The sequence below is a fragment of the Lytechinus pictus genome, chromosome 4 (assembly GCF_037042905.1).
Source record: "Lytechinus pictus isolate F3 Inbred chromosome 4, Lp3.0, whole genome shotgun sequence".
Taxonomy (NCBI): domain Eukaryota; kingdom Metazoa; phylum Echinodermata; class Echinoidea; order Temnopleuroida; family Toxopneustidae; genus Lytechinus; species Lytechinus pictus.
The window spans coordinates 15,309,211-15,320,365 of NC_087248.1; the positions used below are offsets into that span (position 1 = coordinate 15,309,211).

Consider the following 11,155-nt stretch of genomic DNA (forward strand, 5'->3'; position numbering starts at 1 on the left):
AAAATGCCCTATATAGAGTTTAACAATTACGGAATAAAGCAATAACGCGAAGGAGGAAAATTGAGAAACAACATAAAAATACAGCATAAAGTGAAAGTTCATGAATATATAAAATCATGCATAAAAGTTTATGCATTATGTGCGAGATGCGGCAAGACACATCTTGATGTCAGTGGGGCACGATTGACATGGAGGGCGCAACTTTTCGCAGAGGATTAGAGTGAGGATCGTTTGAGAGGGTTAGAGTGAAGAAAGAAAGATTTAATGAGAGAGATGATTGATGAGCTTGCCGGCGAAAAAAAATGAGGAAATTTGTTGACTTGGAATATTTTGGCGGAAGGAGTGAAGGAGGTTAAAATTCAATATAACGGGGCATTTATATATAACCAAGAAGGATAACGCAAAAGTGAGTATATGAAATTATTTACAATTTCTTGTGCATACTTTTTTTTTCAATTTTGCCGTGCCTACCAAAATGCCACATTTATTTGAAAATATCCGAGAAGATCGTATATTGGCGGACCGATAGCGACATGAGGTTTGCTGTAGAGGGGATAACTTGGGAGTTTAGAATGAAAAAAAGGAAGCTATATATATGTTAAAATAAAGTTTTAGGCCTACACGCCGACTACGAACATCAAGTGCAAACTAGTTGCGTGAGTTTTTTGTTCCATGTTTAGGCCCCCTGTTGCCTAAACAGAGAAATGTTCCGGTGTTATTTCAGGTGACTCAATATACTCAATAGTAAACGCACATCGTGTTAAAATACATAGCGATAATATAAACGAAGTGAAAACAATAACAAAATCCTGTTTGGAATTATCGGTACCATTATCTATAGCCCCTGGATCCTTAAATATATATATTTTCTAATGAATTAAATCACTGATCGTTGATTCCCTGGCCTCGGCTAACTGCCGCCGGCGCCGGGGAAACCTCCGTACGACTTGAGCGCTAAACCAGTTTCGGCTGTCAGCTCATCTCATGTGGTGTGCTGACTACGATGCTGGACTGCAGATCAAAAGGTAGGAGTTCGATCCCCATCAAGGACAGAAAAAATAAGGTTAGTAAAACAGTGTTATGTAATATAATATGAAATGAAATTAAATGCACAGTATGATGAATAAATTGGATGGAATGAATGAATGAATGAGGAATAAATCTACCCACCATGTATCATACATAAAACACAATAAGAAAACGAAAATACGATGCACATAGTATTTTATTGAAAACCCGCCGATTTCATATATTTTAGTGCCCCTTCACCCCCCCCCCCCCCCCAATCCCTAATCCCCGCCCCTCTCTCGCATTCAGCTGAAATACCCATTAACACGCCACTTCACTGAACGCCGATATCCCGCTGACTGAGCTTTGTTATTGTGCGGTCATGTGTGACACCGCGGTCGCACATGCTCTTACGCACGTCTAGCGATAAGAATTTTCACTGGGCTGAGCAGTTTTAATGGCGCTTGGGCACAATAGCGAATTTGGCCACAGACCCTTTACTGACTAAATAAACCGATGTCTATGGACAATTACACGCACTAGATCCTGCTCGAAATTTGACGGAATAAAGCCATATTTTGGTATTTCCACTCCCCCATCATATACGGTATATGCCTGGCTAGATATAATCATTATTATTCTGAACCTTCTCCATGTTTTTATTTTCAATTTTACTTAGTGGGGGCTGGGGGTGCATATGGAACTCTAGTCTTACTAACTTTAAAAAGACATCCTTTTTACATGGTTTTTTTTTGGTCGCGAATGGTATCCACTCGTCAATATAGGTGCCCCCCCCCCCCCCGGGAATATATGCACACTTCACAATTGACACACATTTACCACGCCCACGCAACTCCGACAAGATCGCTCCGAACTCCGCCGCCGAAGCTCCTGCGGTGGAGCTCCTCACGTTTCCGCTTACGCTCGAGTATTTACTGCAAAACACTGGTCACTCAGCTCAATCACGAACAATTTCAAACACAAATCACTTAATTCCAAAAAATAAGATTACACAACATTTCTTACACGTTATTATCATCAAATAAATGTTCTCACTATCTCTGTTTGAAACTGCGCTTCTCTCGACTCTAGTAACTTAGTAAGCAGTCAATAGGCCTGCCCTTGGGCTTGGCCTTGTTTATGGCCTTGTTTACAAAGACGCGCCCGCGTTGAAATAAAAAATTAAAGAGAAACATTGCACTAAAGCTAGCTAGTTTCAAGGCTTTCTAATTAAAATGGAATGTGACAGATTTAAATATTTTTCACAAAAGAGCTAAGTTGGATCACTTTGAAGTTACGCTTCAATTAGCTTTTTTGTTTGGTTTATTCATGCCCTGGTAGAAAAAATTACTGATTTTTACTGTGATTACATACAAAGTATTATTAACATTTAGTTTTATGAGGCTTTGAAAAAGGCTACAAAACGAAATAAGAAAATGAAGGGACTATCATAATGACTGCCTGTCAGATTATTATAATCACCAATATATATATATATATATATATATCTATATATATATATATATATATATATATATATATTTATATATATATAATTATATATATATATATATATATATATATATAATTATATATATAAAATCATAATTTTTTCTCGGCATAGGTCTTCAAAATCTAATACTAGTACATGTAGCTCTCTGAATAATATGAAGAATGATATTAATACTAATAATAATGATGAAAATAATAATGATAATAATAGTAATAATGATAATAGTAAATATTATAATAATCATAATCATAATAATAATAGCAATAATTCTAATGATGATTATTTCAATAACGTTAATAATAATAATAACAATAATAATGATTATATGATAAAAATAACAATAAAAATAGTAAAGATAATAATAGTAATAATAATATTACTAATAATAATTATGATAATAGCAATAATGAGGAGGATAATATTAATAATAATGATGATAATATTAATAACGATAATAATAATAATAATTCGATGGGTTTTTTTCATGGCCTTTTAATGGCTTTTATGGCCCCTTTAATTGTCGTTTATAGTCTGAGCAGAATTGCCTTTCTGTCTGTTTTTCAAATATATTTGTACTGGAACTCAAGTGGAGGCCGATTACTTTTAGAAGTTGAGAAGATAAGAATTAGAACTTTTAAAAATTGTTTACGAAGCAGACTCGATCTAATGAAAAAAAAAATACGTGGGAAATATAATGCAGGCTTATCTCCAGTGACGTACAGATTAGGGGGCTTGGGGACCATATGGACTCCCGAAATGTTCACGACCAAGAAAAAGGGGAGAAAAGGAAAGAAAAGGAAAGGAATGGGTAATATATTATTACATCATTTTTTTAAATATTATGTCTAAATCTATCGCAAAATTAATTTAAATGTTTTGCTCGCTCACTTCAGTCGCTCACAGTTTTTTATTGCCCCGTACGCCGTGTTTGCCTCCCCCTAGCTATTGCCTACCTCTGATAAAAATGTGCTCGAAAAAGGGGGTAAGCCTCCTTAATCGTAATTACCCCTAAGGCAAATTTTATAGTATAGGGACATGATATGAGGAACAGGCCTACACCGCACTGACACGAGGCATTTTCATTTATTTATTTATTTATTTATTTATTTATTTATTTATTTATTTATTTATTTATTTATTTATTTATTTATTTATTTATTCATTTATTTATTTATTTATTTATTTATTTATTTATTTATTCATTTATTTATTTATTCATTTATTCATTTGTTTTCTTTATTTTATACTGCAGGGTAAGCCTGTTCGGTTATGCAAAACTGCTTTCCAAAGGCGACCTGCAGTTTAACAAATAACTCAACATCATAGCAATTCAATGTATGTAACATATAATTAAGTAAAACAGAATACATCATACATAATATCATTATAGTGTGAATCAACAAGAATCATGGAATCATTACATCAAGTTATTCAGTGTAATTAAAAAGCAGTCAGAATTTTAATGATTTACAGTGTTTTTTAATCATGGAGATAATTCGTGCATTTATGTATATCACAAGGGAGCGAATTAAATAAGACTCGGCAGCAACATATTCCAATGATTATCTTCTATAATCCGTCCTTGGGCAGGATATTTAAAGGGGATATTGTTCAGAATATCGTGTTTTATAAGTTACATTACGTTTGCAGAATTGGTTCCAGATATGGTTGGTGCTAAATCGTTTTGTATTTTGAAAGCAAGAACACAATCTTGAAATGTGATAAGTTCCTCCACTGTTTGCCATTTGAGTGTATATTGACAAGAGTCATGTTGGGGGAGTGAGATAGTCCTTATTTAAATTATTCGGGCATACTTTTTCTGCAGTTTAATTAAACAGCGAACATATCGAGAATTATACTTTTCATCGATATGCTTTATTTTCCAAGAAGCATTTTTTCAGAAATAGGCTCAACCATCGGGACCTTTTCCGTCATCACGGATAGGGGCTCTTGGGGCACCCCAATCTCGGATTTCACAACCGAGAAGAAATTGAGAAAGGAAAAGGAAGAATGAAAAGAAAAAGATGAAAGGAAAAAGGATAAAATGTGGACTGATTTTTAGGCTATTGCGTGTTAGAATCTTCACAAAAATAATATTTTTGATTTTTTCCCCTGTTTGTTTCGCTTTCTCACATATATCTAGAAATTCCGGCCCTCATAAACCATGAGGATTGATTTAAGTGTTTTTCAGAGGGACATTATCATTGAGACAATATATATTTTTAAAAAAATGCCTTATTTTAATGTTATCGATCTGCAATTCACATAGAATGCAAGACGCAAAGAGAAAATTTTTTTGTTTATCATGCGCTAAAAACAACAAACAAGTATTTAGCATTTTTATCATTATTTTTAATACAGAACTGAGCAGGCATAACTTTTGACAATTAATAAAATAAGTTTGATATATAACAAAAGGGTGTAATATAGTTTATATACCATAATGCACTGCTCCAGAAAAAAAGGTATGTTTCTGAAAAATGCTTCTAGGAAAACGAAGCTATCGATGCATCATGTGTTTTTTTTTTTAAATAAATAGTGCAGCATGTCGTCGAATATTGGTTTTATGAAAAATGTATTGTCATCTAAATTTCGGGCCCACAATTGAAAATGTGGATCACCGTCACGTGGGGAAGAACATGGGTAGCAAAGCGGAGAGGGGCATGGAGAAAATTGAGTAGGGGTGGGCAGGGGCGTCGATCCATTTTTCAGATGGGGGGGGGGGGCGAAATCATGAGTCAACGTTCCAAAGGCGCTCGATCACACAAAACAAACAAACTCACTCATACACACACACACACACACACTCCCACACACACACACACACACACACACACATATATATATATATATATATTTTAAATTGACAGTTGAATGGACGTTATATATATATATATATATATACATGACTTATGAGAAAGAGACACATATCTCACCAACAAATTTATTCGAGCGCGAAGCGCGAGCTGAAATTTTATACTATACTGACCTGAAAACAGGAAAAAAGTACCTGTTTAGGACTGTTAGTAGTAACCCATGAGGAGGATACATATCTCACTACACAGATAATGCGAGTGCCGAGAGTGAGCTGAAATTTCTTTATATTCTGACCTGAAAGCTTGATATTGTAAGCATTTTTGGTACCAAGGATTAAGATGGGTATCTAAAAGAATAATAGATGCGAGCGCGAAGTGCGAGCTGAAAAGTTTGATATTTCGATCTGAAAAAAAATTTGACAGTTTAATGGACGTTTTAATAAAGAACAAAATATATATCCAACAAAAGATTATTGCAAATCGAAGCGGGAGTTCTTTGGGGGTTTAGAACTGAAAACGGGACATTCTATTCATCTATTTAATCATGAAAAGTATGGGGTTTCGCCATAGAAATGATGCGAGCGCGAAGCGCGAGCTGAAGTTTTTTTAATTCCAATCTGAAAAGCGGACATTTTGAGTACGATTTTAAATAAAATACGAGTTGTGTATCTCATTCTCGCTTGCTGATTTCTGTGTAACATTACAATCTCATTTTATTTTTGCACATGCGGAATTATTGGGGGGAGCAAAACGATACGTTTGCCCCCAATATTTTCAGTGGTGGGGCGATCGCCCCCCCCCCTGCCCCCCCCCCCCCAGGATCGACGCCTCTGGGGACAAACACGTCTTAAGAGGTGACGCAGGCGATCGATTTTGTTTTCTTTCTTTTTATCATTCTCATGACGGCGCGAGACCGCAGCCTTCTGGCTTCTTCTCTTCTTGAAACCACACACCCATCCCACAGTAAACAGACGGGCGATATTATGCACGCCTGGCGTCGAACGGCAGACTACATCCCTACATGGAGCAGTAGGTACTTCGGAGGTAAGATTACATTTGACCCACTCCCCAACTGGGTAAGGAGGACATCATCATTCCGCATCTCAGTATGGGGACTTGTGCCAGCACAGGCAAGAAGGTAGGCTTATAATCCTTCATATTCACATCGTAGTGTAACCTAGCATCGTGTATTAGAGTGGGATATTTCTTAGCATCTACCCCAAAATAATATTTGACCTAAAAACATGCACGGATGGTTTAAAATATTTATTCTCCAAATTTTCACTATACACAGGTTATATACATCTTCTAAAGAAATGCGGTTGTAAATCTGACCATGCAATATAATGCATGTGTCCATATCCATCTTCGTATATTCACGTCATAATCCTCGAGTATAATCCCATGTTGTATGTTGAACAGAAGCTTATAGTTATACACCCTGTAATTTCTATCACTGATTCAGATGGATTGAATTGTTGCTCATTATAATAAGAATAGACTCCAGCATGTCCAGGGAACTCCTGACTGTGATTCACTTTTTCTGGCTGATCATCAAAGCTCGAGCAGTATACTATATATGCAACATGTCCCCCATTGGGCTTTTAATGAGTGTGAGCGGATTGCGCATAATATATATATATTCTTATAATTTACCTTCGGGACCTTCGTGGTGTCACCAAGGAAGAGAATCATGAAGACAAGACAGAAACCCAAATAAGCATCGCATCAATTATCAACTGAAAGGAGGAGTATATAAATCATACTATGTCAGCAACATGAAGGGGAATAAAAAAAAGAGAAGATTTTTAGTATTTGCGTACTATATTATAAATCCGATTAAAATGTTTCTCATTGATATCATAGAACATTCAATAACGACGAGGCCGGGCATTTTCGAAAAAAAAAACTATAAGCCAATGCATGCTGGAACAGGTGGCTCTCGTATTGCGAAATTCGGTAGTCAACGGGTTAATCAAGTCTCCGGTTGTATGTATGCCCTCACATAAATTAATTTCGATTACGTAATAATGACATTGACGACTCGACTTGGCACGATCGCATAACACGTGCACATGACCCCCACCCATCGCCAATATTACATCTTGAATGTTAACATTATTACTATAGAGACTCTTCATCTGTGTCATATTACTGGCAAACATAAAATCATAATTGGATCGATACTCATCTGCATACAGTACAAATATTTCGGTAATATGATATCAGTAAAAAGATAGACGAGGCATATTATGAAGACTCATTAGCAATGGCGGCGGAAGCCCAAAAAATTAATGGGGAAAAAAAAAAAAAAAAAAAAAAAAAAAAAAAAAGGTTATCAACCAAAATTTTAGGGGGGGACCAACAACAAAATTTGACAAGCAAAAAAAAAAAAAAAAAAAAGGTTATCAACTAATCGTCCCCCACCTCAAATTTAGGGGGGCATGTCCCCCCCGCTTCCGCCGCCTATGCTCATTAAAGGCCGTATAGAACAAACAGACAGTAAGAGTATAGAAATGGACTTTGATTGAAACGTATATATATCTTTTGATTTCAAGCAAGACATTTTACCTTATCATCATTGTCATTGGCATTGTTGACAAAGCTCTCGCACGAGGTTGTATCATCTTTCTTCTATATTGTATTTTTTTTGGGGGGGGGAGGAGGACGTTCAAAATGATAGAAGCTATTTAGCCAATGATGATAATTTTTTTAAATTTTTGTCACTGTTGGTTATCATTACTTTTATTATTTTCCCCTTTTTCTATGACAGGAGTAAATTTGTTCAACGGCCAAGATTACTGGTATGCAGAGCTGCCCACCCCAAAAAAGTTCCATCACCAAAAAAAAAAAACTTGACCTGTGGTACATAATATCACCATAAACAATCCATGAAATCACCTAAATTTTTAAGCTACAGTGAAGGATGTACCTCAACTCCTTGTAAATATTATCTGCCCGTCAGGTTATTCACCGTTGTTAAATACTGTTATATTTGTATTGACAAAACAACTTGTGTATTTGCTGTACTGAAACAAGACAATTCACCCATCGGGGGTCAAGTCAAACAAGTTGCTTGAAGTGGAATGCAATGTTTCGTCTTGTATTTCTAATTAAAAATTGATCCATTCCCCCACGAATAGGGATAATAAGAGTAGACTGATAAAACTCACTCGTATTTAAATAGCAACCACATGCATTTATACGAGCATTGCATATAATCACCAGTGTGCTGAAACATATGTCATTAAACAGAACTCGAAACAAAAATCGGCTATTGTGCTTCACGTTACAATCAGGATGTTTCGTTGTCAGAGAGAGGAGGGGGAGGGGGCGGGGAAGGGAGAGGGGGAGGGTCCCGGGGATCTCTCGCCCGCGGCACATACGTACCACTATTTTGGTCGAGTACCCCCCCCCCCCCGGGGGGGGGGGGATCAAAGAAGGGAAGGGGCTAGGCGCCTGTATAGTAAGGGCTTCGCATTTGTGCGGTATGAGAAATGTAAACCCAGACAATGAATGATAGAAAGCAGTGGCGTAACAGGCGGGGGGGGGGGGCAGGGGGGCAAGTTGCCCCCCCTGGCGGATTTCACCGGGGAAAAAAAAGAAAAACGGGAAAAAGAAAAAAAAAGAGGGAGAAAGCAAGGGAAAGGGGAAGGAAAGGGGAAAAGGAAAGGAGGAAAAGGAAAGGGAAAAGTAAAAAGAAAACGAAGAAAAAACTTTTTTTTAATGGAAAAGGAAGAAAAGCGGGAAAATGTACGAAAGAAGAACATCTGAGAAAGAGCAAATCATTCCGAAATAGGCCTATGTAATGCAATAGCACAGTGGGAAATAAATCAAAAGATGACAAAATGGCAAACAATTGTGGGAAACAAAGGTAGAATGTAATTAGTCAAAAGCTAATGGACTGCATACAACATTGTGCTTCAAGCTTGCTAAATGCGGGGCTAAATTTTATGCAAATAAGCTACCGGGGCTTTGCCCCAGACCCCACGCAGTAGGGGCTCTTCATTTATATCCTTCAAATGGCTCTATAACGCCCCCCATTCAATCACTGGCAGACAGGCGGGGGGGGAGGTCTTGGTTCCACACCCAAGAGGAAATAAAATAAATTATATGAGACAACGTATAATGAAATGAATGGAAACAATAAAAGGTGTTATTTGCTGAATATAATGGAAAAATATATCACATAATTAGAATTTAATTTCAATAGGCATTTTTTTCCCAGCTCGCTTTGCACGCTGGCGACTTTTTACAAATTTTTCCCACATTGCAATGTTTTGCTCCCTCAAAATATATGGTTCATTACGCAACTGGGTTGAATAAATGTGTTGTGTAAAATTAAGCTATATTCTGTATATGCCCGCGATTTGATTAAAATAGCGGCAATCTGCGAGGTTTAAATGGCTTTGATATCAAGAAGTTCCGGGGGCTCCGCCCCGGACCCCAGCCGCACAGCACAGCGTATGGAAGGGTTGGGCCATGGCTTCAAAAAGTCCTACAAACAAGAACAACAAAAAAGGGGGAAAGAAAAGCAAAGGAAACTATGAAAGTGTAGGATATGATTTTATTTACTGAATAAAAAATAGCTCAAAGTTAGATTCTCAGGAAAAGGTGATTTTTTCTCGCTCGCTTCGCTCGCTCGGGACTTATATAAAGCAGCTTTTTAGCACATGTGCTATAATGCGCCCTTCGGTTTTTTTTTTTTTTACTCTTCACGCTACTGCCGCACAGAATCCTGTTCACAGTGGCGTACAGACCACAAAAAAGGAATCTAAAGAGAGAAGAGTGAAATATATTATTCTCTGGATATCATGTCAAAATCTATCACAAAATTGGAGTTTTTTATTAAAAAGGTCAAAATTTTTGCTCGCTCGCTTCGCTCGCTCGCAACTTTTTTTTAATAGATAAATTCTGCCTGATACGCAATATCTGGCCTTCTCAAAATAGTCGCCTCATTACACCAATACACCTGTTCATACCATGATATGACCGGGAAATTTTTGGCTCTTGCCCCCCCTGGCCACTGACCCCTGTTACGCCGCTGATAGAAAGTTGTTTGCCGAGTACAAGTACATGGTAATTCCCTCCGCAAATATATACACAGACTTTAATTTGAATAAATTGACTACCGCCTTCACTGCACATGATAGTGTATCAAATTTTACCGTTTTTTTTTTATAGTTTAGGTTGAAAAGTTGAAAGGTAATTCTCCGAATTTCTTATCTGATCTTGGTGCATACTGCCTAGAAAGGGACCCGGCAGATGATTAAAATTTAAATAAAAAAATCAAATGAATGGCTTAACCTCCTCTCTACCACTATGGCAAGAGTTTTGCGAAATGCAGGCCTTATTCTTCAGTGATGTACAGTGGCGTACCTAGGATTTTCCACAGGGGGGCAAATTCGTCGGCCAAAAAATTTGACAAGCAAAAAAAAAAAAGGTCTTCAACCACAATTAAAGGATCTCGTCCGCCAAAAAATTTGACAAGCAAAAAAAAAAAAAAAAAAAAAAAAAAGGCTTCAAGACTCGTCAGGGGGGCAGGGATATGTCCGTTGCATGGGTTGTTAATCTTTAATTGGAAATGAAGGATAAGTCACGATCATTATTCATGATCGTCACTTATTCGTCATTTCCAATTAGAGATTAATAAAATCAATTGCATAGTGATGAGAGCATGGTGTATGGACCCCACTGGAAATAAGCTTTCGAGCTTTCGTGGGTCATCCTGTGCAAGCCTGTTGTTTTAATGCTACTGTATATATGTTATGGTGACTTGCCAAATAAAATCAATCAATCAATCAATCAGTAACTCGTC

At 37.0% G+C, this 11,155-nt stretch overlaps 1 protein-coding gene across 1 annotated transcript in view; it reads right to left on the reverse strand.

Annotated features, from left to right (window-relative positions):
• LOC129258945 (E3 ubiquitin-protein ligase SHPRH-like) overlaps positions 1 to 2,188 on the reverse strand; it is a 55,719-nt gene extending 53,531 nt beyond the window's left edge. The window contains exon 1 of the mRNA XM_064098477.1: positions 2,035 to 2,188. The gene's annotated coding sequence lies outside the window, so the exon portion shown is untranslated. The remainder of the gene's footprint in view (positions 1 to 2,034) is intronic.
• Between the last annotated feature and the right edge of the window lie 8,967 nt (positions 2,189 to 11,155).